Genomic DNA, 18,626 nt, shown 5'->3' with positions numbered 1-18,626 from the left:
TCTACTATCTTGGAAAATCTGGGTAAAATCAATAACTTTATCTCAGTGTCAATTTTGCCGTAGTTATGAGATTTTTAAATAAACTAGAATTAATTAACACAATTATAAGAAAATAAAGGCTATTTTACTATCAGTGATGCAGATATTCATTCCTTCTGCCTGTACTGATAAGGCAAATGTTGTAATAGCAAATGTGTTGTGGCATAACATGAAAATTAATTAAATAATTTCCACATGTTTTCTCTTTACTATTTTTTCAATCACATTCTTTCTACCATTTAAACTCTTTCTAGCTTTCTCTTCCTAATTTCTAAGGAATGTTATTCATCAGAATTGATCACGATCCAATAATTTTCCCTTTTATAAAATAAGTTTGGCAAAATTAGTGTAATTCTAAGTACCTGTACAAAATTCTCAGAATCCCTTCAAATAGCTAGTCATCGTATGCAGAGAGTGCTATAGCTAGTCATAAGATTATCAGTGAACACATTCACTTTTGATTTTATAGGTTTTCTTTTGTTTCAAATGAAAATTTTAGCCTTAGAAATGTCAAGGTAATTGCCTAAGGTCACTCAATAGAAAGACCAGAATTTGTCTTTGAACCTAGATCATTTGACCATAAATCCCTGTAAGGATGAATTAGTCATTGAGCATCAACTACTCTTTGAAACAAATAAACAAACAAGAACAAATAAACTTTACCTTCTATTTTAGTATATGTCAGCAGAGTGTCAAGGCCTTGGCAATTGGGATTAAGTGACCTGACCTGAATCACACAGTTAGGAAGTGTCTGAGATCAGATTAGAACATAGGACCTCCCAACTCCAGGTCAGACACTACGCATTTTGCTACCTAGCTACCCCTGGCATCAAACACTCTTGCAAGCTTCCTTGTCATCATGAATAAGATTTGGTGAGATTGGTAGTATAGCAGGAAGAGATTCCCACATAACCTTCACTACTTCTAGAGAAAAATAATTTGAAAAAAAATAGTTACTCTTCATTATTTTGAAGAAAGCATCACCATCATAGTAATAAGTAAAAATAAGCTTATCTTAGTTAAACAAATACCTTTAGGTTAATATTAAATCAATATAGAAAAGGGAAATAATAGAGAATTTTAACTCCATAATTTTTAATAGAACCTAGTGAAATGAAGTGTGTGGCTGCATGGTTTATATATAAGTATATGTGATGAATCAACAATTAAAAATTAAACTCACTCTTTGAAATTAGTTTCTGTCCCAAGGGACTTATATGAGTATATTATTAAATAGAATAAAATTAATTTCCAGTTTTATTATTCATTTCCCCAGATTGCAAGGAATAGAAATGAATGGAAATACAATAGTTGCTGCTTCTAGTAAAATATATTTTGTAATTTAATTATTATAGAGATTTATGAAATTGTATAGGTTTTGGATATTGACAACGAAAGGAAGAAAAATTTTAGAATGAAACTTAAATAAAGATTAAAAATCTTACAATATGTTAAACAAGTGATACAATTTATGAAAAGTCTATGCTCCAAAAATAGTGATCTTGTAATTAATTTAATGATCATGTTATGACTGATATATTGAGCCAATTTCAACATTCATAGACTGAATTTGCAAAAATATACTTATAATACTAAAATCATTACTGAAGGTGTTTTTGTGATCATTTAAAGACATATACAGAGTGCTAAAAATTTTGAGTCACTTAATCCTCAAGCAGGTCTTTTCCTGAGATCACACAAGATAATTCTGTGCTTTCCTATTTCAGTTCTCAAATTTTTAATGTTTCCTTTTCACCCTCCATTTAGGTCCATGTTTACTTTCTCTCATTTTTTAAGCTTTTTGTGGATGATTTCACTATTCAAAATAGTCCTAAAATGTGGTGTTCAAGTGTTGTCTATTATTCTTAAAAACAATGCGATATGTGACTCAATACCCAGGCACTGGACTTAAAAAAGTGGATTCATTCTTAGGGCTAGTCACCCTCCACATACATAGTATATCTTTGATTCATTGTGTTTCATCCCAAGCTGCTTCTGACAAAAATCAATAATAGATTACCTATCTTTTGAGCCAATATCCAAGGAAGCATTATCTTTTAGAAAAGAAAAACTTCATCCTACCCTATATTAAATGTTGAAAACATATGAAGGATCAACATAATATATATAAAATAGATATTTTTTATCCTCTTCAGGATCCTCCTTCTGAGACCTATATTCTCACAGAACCATCTTGTAGTTTATACTCCCTTCCCTCAAAATGAAATTTAATTGGGTTTTGCTAGAAAGGCACCTCTTTGCTATAACATTATGGCAAGTTCCACGTTCATCCATGTGATATGTAAAGACCAACAGAATTCAGAAAATGTATAAGCAAAAGTAGCATGGAGCGTGGTAAATTAATTTTAAATTAAAATATGAATTTATATAGATCAAACCAAAATTCCATGACAGGGTCTTTGCAATATTACTTCTTTTGACTGTTCAAAACTACTCATCACTGTCCTGAAAATACAGCACAAATTCAAAAAAAATACTTTTCTAGAGTTCTATAAATTTGTATTTATTTCCTTACCTCTGGATTGTTCTTCATTTTGCTGTTGTTCCATGAGCCAGTATGTTCTATCTGAATAGAAGATAGAAAACTGTCCGGGGAAATACAATGTTTGAATGATTAAATACCTCCTGCTGTACAGTATGGGCTATTTAGAAAATATGAATATTGTGTTTCAGAGTTAGGTATTTTTTGTTGTATGAGTGTGATATGTAAGTGTGCGTGTGTGTGTGTTTGTGGCATTTTCAGATATACATCATGGGTATGTTTGTGATGCATGAGAAATTATTTATAAATGATTCTCCAATGTTTTCTCAGATTTGTTGTCCAAACATCATTTCTTGATTTATAAGCACCCATTTTTCTTCCAGGTGTTGGTTTGTATATGTTTAAATCTATTTCTGCCCTACAATTTTTCAACTTTTTTGGCTGAAAAGAGGGAATCCTTATAAAAGTAATATGCATTCTTGGTATGATCATTCTTAGTATACAATGTTAGGCTATGCTCAATTTTATCACCATTACAGTTTTTGTGATAGAAAAACTTTAAGATTCTAATGTGAAAATGTGTATGTTGGTTATGTTAGGCAAAATCTTTTCAAACTTTTGGTTCAGAGGAAGTACTTACAGATTTACTGGTTTTTACTTTTATGAAGGAAGAGTATAGACTAAGCAGGGCAAGGAATCATTTAACCCAATTTTAAATTATGTATCACTTGTTAAATATGTAAGTGTAACCACAGATATATTACTAAATCTCTTAGCACCTTGGTTTTTCTCACCTAAGAAATGCAGATTATATATATGTATATATATTTATGTACACACACACACACATATATATATATGACCTAACTCAGAAATTAACTTAAATCTGAGGAGAGAAAATTTTAAATGCTATTATTATAGTGTCTTAAAAATAGTATACAGAAAAGCAACAGTTCAAGTTCCCCTAAAAGCAAATTCATCATATTAGAATAACCTTAATGTGTTTTGAACCTATGAAAGGACTTTAACCATTTTTTGAATTAGTCTCTTCATTTTGTAAGAGAGAAAATTAAGGACAATAGATATTGTGTGTTTGGACTCAAATGACATAGAAGGTTTGGGCAAATTCAAGAATAAAACAGAAGTCTTCTAAAGCTTCCCACGATATATTTGTTCTTCAAGAAACAATGAGAAATTAAGTTACAGACTGATACACCTAGGGCTGGAAGGGACATTAGTAGCCATCACATTCAATTGTCTCACTTTCCAAATGGGAGAATTGAAGCTCAAAGAAATTAGGTAACTCTCAAAGTCGAAAGGTAGTGAGTGGAAAATCCTGGATTTGAAAACAAATCTTCTGACTCCAAATTCAGTGGTAGGAATTTAGTTCTTTCATCTCATTCTTTTTCAAATTTTGATTCCAAATTCATCACTTTCATAAAATCTTAGATCTTGTCTCATGATAGTACCTTGTTTATCAAGTTCCTGAGAATTTCCCGTGGTCATGCTACAATTTAGGCAGTTTTAAATTCCTATAAGTTTGTAGTTTGTTTCTGGAAACTTCAGGACTGTTTTGTTGGGGAAATGGGGCTGACTGTTGCTGCTGAGATTAATGTCAAAATAGGCAACATTCATATATAATCCAAATGTCATCTCTTTTGGAATCTACTGTTATGATTATAATAACAGATAGTTTGGAGAAGCAGAAGCAGTTAACATGAAAGAATTTCCTCTATAGATGTAGATGTGTCCCTTCTATGCAACTTTAAAGTATATAATATTTCTACCCCACATAGCTAATATATTTCAGAGGCAAAACTTCAAACCAAGCCTTAATAACACTGTGACTAGTTCTTTATCCATTATAACTCACTTCTTCTTTGAAACATCTTATGGATCCTTAACAACTTTTTAAAGCCCGATTTCCAAACACAGCTTGGTAATGCGATCCAAAAGTAGGAAATCAGTTACCATAAGAAGGAAAAATTGCAGGGAGCTGTCAGAAACCTTCTTAGGCTTCACGAAGCATAGCATTTAAACCAAATACTTCCCTGGAGGAAAAGGGGTTTTGGAAACACTTTTAAGTTCCCCAAATGCCAGGCATCTTGACAGCTACTTTTGAATTTCAAAATAGGAAAAAAAATACATTTACAAATTATTCCTACTGGAATTTATACGCCATTTTTTCCTGTGTTGACTTAAAAAGGGACTTTCCCAATTATGCCATTGATCATAAAAAATGAAATCCATTTTACCTGAAATGAGTAACTAGAGGGGGAAAACTTCTCTGGGTCCTGAGGACTATGAGAGAAGCTTATCTGTGATTTTGAACTAGTAAAATGGTAAGAGGATTAACTGTATTGCAACTACTCATAGGATTCCTTTCTACCTCACAAGATCTAGTTAGTTCTAGAAGGTTACAAGAGTATAATGCATTGGGAGCATCATTCTTTTCAAGCTTTAAATCTGAATAACTAGGAAAAACAACATGCAGGCAAATTCCAATTTGTTCTTCTCCTTCTACTCTCAAAGTTAGGAAAAAGAAAACCATGTTTTTGTTTTTGCTAATGCCGATTGGCTTCTGTTGTACTCATACAAAATCTCTCATGTTTCTTTTCAGCAAAGATCAGGAAGAAGGTGGATATCTAAAAGTGATATTTACAAAGCTATATGACGGGGGGCAGCTGCGTAACTTAGTGGATTAAGAGTCATGCCTAGAGATGGGAGGTCCTAGGTTCAAATCTAGCCTCAGACACTTCCAAGCTGTGTGACCCTGGGCAAGTCACTTGACCTCCATTGCCCATCCTTACCACTCTTCCACCTATGAGACAATACACAGAAGTTAAGGGTTTAAAAAAAAGCTATAGGACTGCCACTAAGTTTTTGGAAAGTGAAAAAATAATAAATTTGAAAAATAATAATTAGACTCAGCAAAGGGAAATCTTGCTATGAATTAGAATACATGATTCACTGCCTAGTGACATGCAATATTTAAACTTTTAATCCTTTATCTTAGCTTTAGGCACAAAATGGATTTGAATTCCCATTCCAGGTCTGGTAGAAGGAATGTCTTTGACAAAATTTTTATACCTATTATCAAAGGATTATGTTGACTTCCTATCAGTTCAAAAACGACAATTTTTTTAACCCATACCTTTTGTCTTAGAATCAGTTCTAAGTATCCATCCCAATGCAGAAAAGCAATGAGGGCTAAAAAAATGGAGTTTAGAGACTTGCCCAGGGTCACCCACATATGATTTGTCTGAAGCCAGATTTGAACTTGAGTCCTCCCATCCCTAGTTCTGCCTGTCTATCTGCTAAGCCCCTTAGCTGCCCCAAGAATGATCTTTTGAAATATATTACTTTATTGTGATTTTGAAACACATAGAACAATTTAATGATTAGTGAGATTCATTTATTGTGAAGTTTAGGATAAAAAATCAACCTACAAGCCAACCTAAGGTAATATGTACAGCAACTGTTGCTGTAGAATATGAGGTTATAAATATTTTAACTTAACTTTGGTGCTATTAATATTTATTCTACCCCACTTTGCTAAATGTCTCTTTAGCAATATATGAAAGAGATATAATAGCCTAGAAAGAAAAAAGAAAATTAGAAAATAGGGGGAGAAATGAACCTTAATGAGTGTTTCTTTTCTTTCTCTGCCTAATATATATGGGGCATTTAGGAAATGACTATGTGTAAATTAGAACAACTCCCCGAATTTTTTTTCTTCGCTTAACTAGCATAGGTGAAGAGTATTCATTAATCTGTGTAACCTTGGCAAGATTTCAGTAGTCAGACTTTTCTATGTACTAGACTGGTTGTGGAAAAAAAAGATAATTTGTTTTGGTTGAAGAGTTCCTTTATATATGCCTACATCAGTGATGGGGAATGAGGGGGAATAATGAATCTGGGCATTCTTCTAGTGGAAAGGGGAACATTTTGGGGAAATACTTGTTTATATATCATAATTTCCTACATATCACTTCAAAACCAGTTCTTTAAGTTACTGGTGGTGCAATAGCTATTCCTCATCTATAGAGGACAATAAGTAAAAAGTAAGTATTATAAAAAACATTCTTTACTAACTTCAGAAGTGTATAAAGTGCTACATAATCTGTTTTGCTCATGAGAGGCAAAACATCTGAAAATATATTGCTACTTTGTTAGTTAGCTTCCTAAATAGAAAACCTAAGTCTGAATGGACTATGTTGGAAGGATCTAAAAAGATGAAGAAATAAGAAAGAGGGATATGCTAAAAGATGGGAGAAATGAGAGATAGAATAGGAGAAATCAGATAAAACAAGGACTCAAGGAAGTAAAGTATGTTTGAAAACATGGATTAGCACCTCAATCAGCAGTGCAAAAGAAGTTAGTAGAGGGATCAGGAAAAAAGCCTTTTTCAAGAAAGTTTAAATGTTAATAAAGGTTCAAATCAGTATACATGAACAGAATTAATAATACAATATATTTCTTAAAGTATTTATACACAATAGCCAGCTTAATTGTTTAACTGAATAAACCAGGAAGTTCAATTCACTGGTGGGAAAACATGTAGTAGAAACAATTATTCGAATCATTCTTAAAATAAGGAAATATATAGTTCTGAACTTAGGAAAATATAGGAAAAACTTAGGAGGGTAATGTAACTTAATGGTAGAGTATGTACAGGGAAATAAATAACTAGAAGACTGGAAAGGAATGAATGGACCAGATTAGGAAGGGCTTTAATAGGAAAACAGAAGCTTTTATATTTGATTATGGAAGTAATAAGAGAGCTTCTTGAATTTGTTGAATATGGTCATAATAGAGTCAAACATTTATTTTAGGAAGATCAATTTTACAGTTGACTGGAGAATGTCAGAGATTCAAGAAATATATGAGGCAAAGTGATTAACCACCAGTCTTTTGCAATATAGTCCAGATAAGAGTTAATCCTATATGGGGTTGGTAGTAGTTTCAAAGAAGAATAAAGTGTGTAATCTTTAATTTAAAAATATTTACTTATGGGGGAAGCTGGGTAGCTCAGTCGATTGAGAGCCAGGCCTAGAGACAGGAGGTCCTAGGTTCAAATCTGACCTCAGACACTTCCCAGCTATGTGACCCTGGGCAAGTCACTTGACCCTCATTGCCTACCCTTACCAGTCTTTTGCCTTGGAGCCAATACACAGTATTGACTCCAAGAGGGAAGGGAAGGTTTTAAAAAATATTTATTCATAACGTTCTTTTTAAACTTTAAAAATTCAAAAAAAATTTTGTTGAATTCCAAATTCTACCCTCCCTCCAGTCCATCCTCTACTCACTAAGAAAGCAAGCTATATAAAATTAATTATGTATGTGAAACCATGGGAAACATTTCAATATTTCCATAGACATGTCACAAGACTGAAAGAACAATAAAGTTAAAAAAAGATCTCAACTCATACTCTGAGTTTATCAGTTTCTTCTCTAGAGAAGGATAGCATTTTTTATCATGGGTCTTTTGAAATTATTGTGGATGACTGTCTTGATCATGGTGTGCCAAATATTTCATTTTCCTTTTTTCTACAATAATAGACAACCTGATGTGTATGGGGTGATACCTCTGATTTTTTATTTAGATTTTAAAAAATTAATGCTGATTTAGAACATTTTTTCACATTTTATTTACTTTGAGAACTGCCTGTTCATATGCTTTGATCATTTATCAGTTGGGGAATAAATTGTACTCTTATAGATTTGTCTCATTTCTCTATGTATTTATGAATTGATGACTATTAGAAAGATGTTTTATTTTTCAACATTATAATTATTGTTTAATATTATCCCTCTTATTCTCTCATTCACCTATTCTTTTCCCTCTCCTTTCATTTTGTCAGTCCTCAAAAGTTCTTAGGTTATGAAAACCACATTTTCCAATTTGCCCTCTTTTCTATCAGCCCCACCCCTTCTCTTATATCCTTCCCTTTCTACCTTCATATAGTGTGAGATAGATTTCTATACCTAATTGATTGTGTAGGTTCTTCCCACTTTGAGCCAATTCTGATGTATTTAAGGTTCAAATGCTCCCCTGCATAACACTCTGATTTTACCTTTTTTTGTAAAAGTTCTCTAATACCTCTTTTATATGAGATAATTTACTCCATTCTATGTCTCCCTTCTTCTTCTAGCAATACATTTCTCTTTCTCACTTCTTAATTTTTTTAAAGATATCATCCATAATATTAAACACACACCCTTGAATTCTGTCTATATGTACTACTACTAACTTCTCTAATAATGATAAAGTTCTTAGGAGTTGCAAGAATCAGCATACCATGTAGGTATGTAAACAGTTTAATTTTATTCAATGCCTTTTTATTTCTCTTTCCTGTTTACATTTTTGTGCTTCTCTTCAATCTTGTTTTTGAGAGGTAAAATTTCCATTCACTTCTAGAAACATTTGAAAGTTCTCTTCTCTTCTTTTTTAATTTGACAGCCATTTTCTCCTAATGGATTATGTTTAATTTTGTTGGGCACATGATTTTTGGTTAACATCCTAGCTCTTTTGCCCTCTGGAATATCCCATTCTAGGCCCTATTATCTTTTATTGTAGAATCTACTAAATCTTCTGTTATTCTGTCTATGGTTCCACAATATTTGAATTGTTTCTTTTGGCAACTTGAAATATTTTCTCCTTAACCCAGAGTTTTGGAATTTGGTGACAATATGCTCAATTATCCTTTTGGCACTTCTTTTAGCAGGTGATCAGTGGGTTCCTTCAATTTCTATTTTACACTCTGGTTCTAGAATATCTGGGCAGTTTTCCTTTATAATTTCTGAAAGAATATGTCTAAGATCTTTTTTTTGGTCATAGCTTTCAAGTAGTCCAATAATTCTCAGATTTTTTCTCCTGTATTTATTTTCCAGGTCAATTGTTTTTTTCCAGTGAGATATTTCACATTTTCCTCTATTTTTCTTTTTTTTTTTTTACTTTGTTTTTGATATCTTATGGAGTCATTAGTTTCCAATTATCTAATTCTAATTTTTAAGACACTATTTTCTTGAATTAGCTTTTTTATCTCCATTTCCATTTGGCTAGTTCTACTTTGTTAAGAGTACTTTTCATCAGTAAATTTGTATCTCTCTTTTTCTATATACCCAGTTTTATCTAAAAGAGTTTGATGAATTCTTCTCAATCTCCTGTGCTGAATTTTCATTTGGATCACACTGACTTTTCATGGGTTTACCCAAGGTTTTGACCTGAGTCCTTTCCTCCCTCAATACTATTTTGTAGGTCAATTAATCAGCTCTCATGTATTCTAATAAAATTTCCTTGCTGGTCATTCTCAAATATGTATATAGATATAGCTACTTTCCCAACCTTCAGCCATGAATCTCAAACTGCCAATTGAAAATATTAAACTAGATGTCTGGTATTAATTAAAAACCCCACATTTCTAAAATTGAACTAATTACCACTCTCCCTCCATAAACTCTTCTATCCTCCTAACTTGTCTATTACTGTCAAAGCCACCAACATACCAGTTAGCTAGTCCACAAAATATATACTATCCTTAATTCCTTATTCTCCTACCCCACCCTCACCACAAAAATTGTACTTAATAATTTGCCAAAGTCTTATTATTACATTTGAAACATTGAGAATATATATTCTTGAGGGCAGATCCAAGAAATGATGTACAAAATTCTACTTGCCTTAACTCTCCTAAAATTTCCCCTCAAATAACGTTAAAATAAATCTTCATATCAAATTTTAGGGTGCAGAGGCAACAAAAATCTAGTGAGATATGTTTCTATTGTAAGGAAAATTAGAAGGTTAGTTGGAGAGGTCTGTAACACTGGAACAGGGACCAGCCAGGAACACCACTTGTCTTCCTTGAAGGTCGTTGTAAAAGCAAGGCAACAATAGCAAAATCAATTTTGGAAGCTCTTAGTTCATATTTCAAGATAGTACAAAGGTAAACAGTCCCTGATATCTTAAATTAATATGGTAAAATATGAAGTGAAATAATTCACCTTTCATCTCCCAATAGAGATCCTAAAATAAAAACTCCTAGGAATATTCTATCAAAATTCTAGAACTACAAGGTCAAGGAGAAAATATTTCAAGTAACAGAAAAGAAATCATTTAAATGTCATGTAGTCACAGTCAGGATCACATAGGATATAATATCTTTCTCCCTTAAGGAGCAGGGGTCTTGGAATATGACATTGTGGAAGGCAATGTTGTTAGGATTATAATCAAGAATAATCTACTCAAGGGCGAAGTTAGGTGACTCAGTGGATTGAGAGCCAGGCCTAGAGACAGGAAATGCTGGGTCCAAATCTGGCCTCAGACACTTCTTAGCTGTGTGACTCTGGGAAAGTCACTTAACCCCCATTTCCCAGCCCTTACCACTCTTTTGTCTTAGAACAAATATCTAGTATTGATTCTAAGATGGAAGGTAAGGTTTTTTTTTAAAAAGAATAACCTAATTTTTAAAAAACTGAGCATAATCCTTCAAAGGAAAAATAGATATTTAATGAAATAGCGGACCCTCAAGCATCCTTGATGAAAAGACCAGAGCAGAATAGAAAGCTTGGCTTTGTTTTTCTTTCTCTTTGTTTTTCTTATTATATATTCACCAATTACACATAGATAAAATTAATTAACATTTTCTGATATTCTGTGATCCACATTCTCTCCTATTCACCCATCCCTGAAATAGTGGGTAATATGTTATTATTTATATGTGTGCTATCATACAATACACAGTTCCATGTTCATTATGTTATGAAAAAAAAAGACACATCAACTAGGTAAGGAAAAACTAATGAAGCAATTTCAGATGAAAAATGGTTTACTAAAATCTGTACTCAGACTCTATTATTTCCTTCTGTGATATTGAATGGATTTTTTCATCATGACTTCTCTTGGATTTGTCTTGAATTTTTGCATTGCTGATAATAGTTAAGCCATGTAGAGTTAATTATCTGTTTTTATTCCTGTTTTAATATTCAATGTTCTTTTGATTCTGCTTACTTCACTTTTCATCATTTCATTTATGTCCTTCCAGTTTGTGTTTTTCTTATTTTTCATGATCATTTTATTAATCATTTTATTATGGCACAGCAATATTCCATTTCAAACATATAACACAACTTGTTCAATCATCCCTTCCAATTTTTTGTCAAAACAAAAAGAATTACTTAAAATATTTTTGTACAAGTACTTCATTTTCTATTATTTTAATCTCCTTGTGATATAGACTTAGTAATGATATTACCAGGTCAAATGTTATGCATAGTTTATGGCCCTTTGGGTATAGTTCCAAAGTGCTCCCCAGAATGGTTTTATCAGTTCACAGTTCCACTAACAATGCATTAGTGTCCCAATTTTCCCTGATTCCATCCAGCACTTATCAATTTCTTTTGGTCATATTAGTCAGTCTGATAGATAGATAGATAGATAGAATGGATAGATAGAACATCAGAGTTGATTTCATTTGCATTTCTTTAATAGTGATTGTGAGCATTTTTTATATGACTGAAGCTAGTTTTAATTTCTTCTATTGAGAATTGATTGTTCATATATCTTGACTATCAATTGGGCAATAACTTGTATTCATATAATATTTACACATTTCATTACATATTTAAGAATTCCCCCCCCCTAGTTTTTTGTCCCCTTTTCATCTTAGTTACTTTGGTTTTGTTCATATATAAAACTTTTTTTTTTAAATTTAATGCAATTGAAGTTAGTTATTTTATATCTTGTAATGTTCTCTATGTCTTCTTTGGTCATAAAAATTTCCTTATCCATATATCTGATGAGTAATCTATTTTTTCTTCCCCTAATTGGTTTGTGGTATCATTCTCTATTAGATTGACTCAGCCTACCCATAAGCAATAATTTTTTCCTAATTATTTATGTTAAAAGTGTTTTGTAGTTTTGTTCATAATTATTTATGTTAAAAGTGTTTTGTAGTTTTGTTCATATAGGACTGGGGTTTGTATTGACAGGCTGACTCTTAAGTATTTAATTTTATCTATTAACATTTTAATCAAAGTTCTCTTTTATTCTCTTGCAGTTGGACTTACTTGGTAGTATAAATAAATGCTGATAATTTATCTGGGTTTATCATTGATAAAGAACCAGAGAGGAATTTAATGTTTCAACTGAGGTTAAAAAATAGTAAACATAACCTCTGATAAAGCAAAAGCAAAAATATATCTAATCAAAAAGTAATCAAGGAGACTATATTTTACTAAAATATACCATAGATAATGAAGTAATATATTAAAAAAATTACAGCACATTTCTATGTTTCTTTGCTAAAAGCCTCATTTTTCAAACATAGGGAATCAAGTCAAATTATTATTAAAAAACTAGAATTTTTCACCAACTGATAAATTTTCAAAGGATAGGAATGTTTTAAGAAGAAAATAAAACTATCTATAATAATATGAAATAATGTACTACAACACAATTAATTAGAGAAATACAAATTAAAACTATAAAATACCACCTCACAATTATAAGACTGTCTTACATAACAGAAAAGGAAAATGTTAAATGTTGTAAGAAATATAGGAAAACTGGAACATTAACACACTGTCAGTGGAGTTGTGAACTGATCCAACTGTTATAGCAAGCAATTTTAAGTTATATCCAAAGAACTATTAAATTGTGCATATCATTTGAGACAGCATTACCACTATGCAGTCCATATCCCTACTAATCAGCACATATTTATGTAACATATATACATATAGAATGTATAGACATATTTAAAAACTTGACTACATATATATTTCTATATTGTAGCATGTTCATAAAACTGTCTTCATTAAACCTTATAAAGTAGGAAGTAACATAAGTTTTATTGTCCCTATTTTACATATGAGGAAAATGAGGATTAACAAAGTAAAATGGCAAGACCAGGGTCATGGAGCTCATTTGATATCTGTATAAAATAGAGACTCTCACCTAGGTATTCTGACCTTCATGATTGTGTTCTAGTTTTTCCTGCACTACTCTCTTAATATGGAAAGTTCAAGGAGAAAAAGAAAAGAAAAGAAAGGAAAAGAAAAGAAAGGAAAAGAAAAGAAAAGAAAGAAAAGAAAAGAAAAGAAAGGAAAGGAAAGGAAAAGAAAAAGATAGAAAAGGTTGGTTTTCCATATGCTCCAAATTCTCTGTATAACACTTTGACAATTTGTTCTTTTTCTTTGTAACCTAAATGATCTTGTTGCTACTATTAAAAAGTATTGTTTTCAAATGAAATATTTAAACAATATAAACCTTTTTTGTTGTTGTTTAACATAATTAAGGTGTCTAGGCCATGGAACAAATATCTCTTTGTGCCAAAGAAGATAAAATATGACAAGGGAGGGTAATTGAAAACAATGACTAAAATATGAGACATTTTCAGAAGTCCAAATTAACATCTATTGTGATTAATAATTGAAAGGGCCATTTGCCCTCTTTTCTTAGATTCTCATGCTTGCAGTTGCAAATTAGTGGGATTATCACATGTTTAGAATCTAGTCCTTAGTTTCATAAAGAGCTTGATTTAAAAAATTCGTCCTAGGAATTTTTGGTCTGTGAAGGACTGATGTATGATAAATAAATAAACCTGAAACTGATTGATAAATCAGAATGGCCATACAAATGATGATAAAACACTTACTAAACAAGCCTAATAGATTCACTTAAAAAATCAGTTCCTTAGAAGCACAGAAATTTAGAAGTGGAAGGAGTATTGTTTCAACATTCTCACATTAACATCAAGAAAATTAAGGTTCAGGTAATTTAAATGACTTCACACTTGTTATATAAGAATGACTGCTATATTCTAGGCATGGTGCTAAGTATAGGGGACATAACTGAAAGCAAAGCAAAACAAAAACAGAAACCCACCTGCTTAATACTATTATAAATAAAATTCAAGACTCCTTTGGTCAGTATGTGAAGGTTTTATTTAATTCTTGCAAGAATGGGCACACACCACATAAAGTGGTATATCGGCCAGCTTATCACAGCAAGCTTTTTAAATTTTTTATCCCTAATCTTAATGCAAAATTATATCCCCTCCATTGCCCATTGACTAGGTTCTAGTGTTATAAGGGTTTCCTAATCCTTATAGATTATGGTTATTGATATGGTATTACCAATACCTATGTCCTAAGAAGACAGGCTGTTGATTTGACTGTTGAGAAAGATGAATTCTCAGAGCAGTCCAAAGAATTCTGTCTCAGGCCAGTATGTAAAAATATAATTTTTATGGGTAAAAAATTAAAGGAAGGGATAGTGAAAGGAAATTCTTATGATATATAGGTCCGTAAAACTAATAAATCTTACTTAAACCAAACCCAACCAAATCTGACCTGCAGGGATCTTCTTCTTCTTCAGAGCTGAGGCTATCCAATCTCCCTAAATTATCTACAACCCCAAAATACTTATCTAACTATCCTCTCCTAAATTTTAAACTTATAAATGAGAGAAATAACTTGGATTTCTCTTCCTTGCTGTCTGGAAGAAAATACAGCTTAGAATCTCCACAGCCTTTTTCAACTTACACAGCAATCTTGCTGGGCTTGCACTGGTCTTGTACCCAACAATCTCTTTCACTTGTTCAACTTGATAGATGAATTTTAGATGTGAAAAACTGAGATTTTTCCAACCTCACTGAGCAACTCTCAGGACCTCCTTTCACAACAGAATTTGCCCCCCAGAGTTAGATCAGTTGTATTAATTGCCTCTCCAAGCAGCTTGGGAAAATTCTCTTTTATACAGAATTCATCTCTGAGATTCTACTCAGATTTAAAGAAAGCCAACTTATAACTGTCTCTCTTATACATCTTATCAATACTACTTACTCTATTTCCTAATGAACTTTTACTTAATTAACAAATAATTCTCTACAATAGGAAGTACACAAAAACTTCCTGAATTGCCTCTACATATTTCTGCTTTATGTGTTCCCACCATTACATATATTGTATGTTCATTAGCATAAGGTCATTCTAGTCCTGAAGTGTGTCAGTTAATATGTCTTAGTTATTACACAAGCACAGTTGGGTAGGAGTTCAACAGTTCAAGCTAATTAGTTGAAAACTAGACAAAACTGATTAAAAACTGACTGATAACATAGCAATGTCCTTGGATAATATTGTATTCATTATCTGGCTTCAGGTGGTGGAGACAAGATGGCTGTGTTGTAGCCTTCCTTCCAACCCATCATTACAAAGTGTCTCAAAAGCACAGAAATCAAAACTGGATGAATAAAGTGGCTTTCCCACTGGTTGCATCCTTTATGGTAGGCAGTGTTTGAAGATTTCCACACTATAAGGGAGGGAAACTGCACTAACCAAAGCAAAAACCCTCCCTTATAACACCTGCCATGCCACAGTTAGAGTGAGGGCCAGGGCAAACTCAGGGGCTGGCTGAAATAACCACAGACTTATGTCTGATGGCAGTTCAAGGCCTTGCCAATGAGAATTAAGACTCAAGGCTGAAGAGCATGGAGCAGAGCACAGAGCTTGGGCAGAAACAGGGCTGGACACAACCAAGGCAACAGGGGCTGGAAAGATAGCCTCAATACAAAAAGCTTTAAAGTGCATTAAACAAAAAATATCACAGATCTACCTGCCCTTACTCAGCCTCCTGACTGGGAAGGGAAGATACTACCAAGACAAAGCCCTGTGAGACAGCAGCTAAAAAAACAATGTTCACCAACATGCAGGAACACCAATACACCAAAAGCAAAAAAGAATAAGCAACAGCAAAAATCACTGTTCACCCTGGATAAATTCTATAGAGAAAAAGAGCAAAATACAGAAGCAAAAGCAGAGAGTGACAAACAAACCCAAATTTTCAAAAAAAAAAAAAAAGAAAAAGAAAAAAGGAAATTGGACACAAGCTCTTGAGAAACTCAAAAAGGAGTTCAAGAACCAGGTAAGAAACCTAGAAGAAAATGGGGAAAAAAATGAAATTGTTAGAAAAAGAAGATAACACCTTAACAGACAAAATTGCCCGATGAATAAAGAGGCTCATAAATGAAATCAAGTAATAAGCAAATTGGAGGAAAGAATTGACCTGTTGGAAGCATGAAAAGCAGGTTAGACCAAACCAAAAAGGGAAATCAAAAGATCATAGCTGAAAATCAGTCTTTAAATACTAGAATTGGGCAAGTAGAAGGTAATGATCTCAAGAGATAGCAAGAATTAATAAAACAAAATCAAACGAATGAAAAAATAGAGAGTTCCAGGTTAAGATGGCGGTAGAGTAAAGAGCAGCTGCTTGACCTCTCCTAACCAAGGCATAAAGGACTCCTCAGGGGGACATAAAAACAAATCCAGATGAATGAAGGGACCCCACAACTGGGTGCAGCATTGAAGTATGTGGAATTGGGGCATTTCCACACTATAAAGGGGTGAAACAGTTCTCACTGGAGAGCGAGCTGAGCAACCCTCTCCCCTTCCCCCCACACCACCGACAGTACCAAAACCAGGACACAGGAGTTGAAGCAGGTTTAGGGCACCCATTAAGTCATTGGCAGCTCCAGGGCATGTTCCTGAGAGCAGCAAGACTTAGGACCCCAAGAGGCTAATGAACGTGTGTGGAATTTGAACACAGACTGTGAGCTCAGGCACAGGTGAAGGCATTGCTGTAGGCATGGAAAAGGATCTTGAGCACAGGCTTGGAACTCTAGTGGAAACCCTGTGCAGATGGGAGCATGGCTGTGGAAGTAGCTCCCTGAGACTGTTGAGGGAGCCTCGGGCAGAGGGTCAGGTGGGGGGACCACCAGGAGGCTTGACCCTGAGAACAACAAGACCTGAGACCTCAGGAGCCTAGAGAACACAGACAGATCCTGTGTGAGAGGATAAAGCTGAGAAGGCACAGGTCTAACAATAGCAAGCTAAAATGGGGAAACCCAGAAGAGAAAGATCATCAAGAAGAAATCTGTAACACTCCACAACTTTTACAAAGAGAAAATCCAGACAACAGGGCAAACAGCAGAGGAAAACAAACAAGTAATCATATCTAAACCGTCCCAAAATAATTAAAACTGCTCACAAGCTATTGAAGAGTTCAAATCTGAGATGATGAGAAAGATGGAAGAGATCTGGCAAAAAAATAACGGTTTAAAAGGCAGAATTTTGCAATTGGAAAGTGAGGTTCAGAAATCAAATGAACTGATAAGCAAATTGAACACCAGAAATGACCAGATTGAAAAAGAAAACCAAAAGATTATAGCCGAAAACCAAAAGATTATAACCAAAAACCAGTCCCTAAATTCTAGAATTGAACAATAAGAAGCTAATGATCTCTCAAGACAGCAAGAACAAATACAACAAAGTCAACAGACTGATAAAATAGAAGGAAACATGAAATATCTCAATGAGAAAGTGACAGACCAAGAAAACCAGTCTAGAAGAGACAATCTGAAAATCATTGGTCTTCCTGAAAAAGCACAAATTAATAGCAAATTAGAGGCCATACTAAAAGAAATTATTCAGAAAAAATTTCCCTGAAGTTCTACAACAAGAGGGCAATATAGACATTGAAAGGATCCATAGATCACCCTCTACACTAGACACAGAAAAGACAATCGCCAGGAATATAATAGCCAAATTTAAGAGCTTCCAAGTAAAAAAAAATCTTACAAGAAGCCAGAAAGAGACAATTCAGATATCAAGGAGCACCAATCAGGATCACACAGGATCTGGCAGCATCCACACTAAAAGACCACAATGCTTGGAATGCGATATTCAGAAAGGCAAGAGAACTGGGTTTTCAACCACACATCACCTACCCATCCAAACTAACTGTATACTTCCAGGGGAAAGTATGGGCATTCAATAAGATAGGAGATTTCCAAGTATTTGCACAGAAAAGACCAGTACTAAATGGAAAGTTCGATATGCAACCACAAAAATCAAGAGAAACATGAAAAGGTAAATAAGAAACATTGGGGAAAGAGATAAAACTCATATTTTTTTTTAAATTTGCCTCTTTAAGGACTTCAATAAGATCTAATTATCTGTATTCCTATGTGGAGAAATGCTATGTATAATTCTCTGTAGTGAACTCTATTCAATATTATAGTATTCA

This window comes from Gracilinanus agilis, chromosome 4 (assembly GCF_016433145.1).
Source record: "Gracilinanus agilis isolate LMUSP501 chromosome 4, AgileGrace, whole genome shotgun sequence".
Classification (NCBI taxonomy): Eukaryota; Metazoa; Chordata; class Mammalia; order Didelphimorphia; family Didelphidae; genus Gracilinanus; species Gracilinanus agilis.
Note: the sequence above shows the minus strand (reverse complement) of the source record.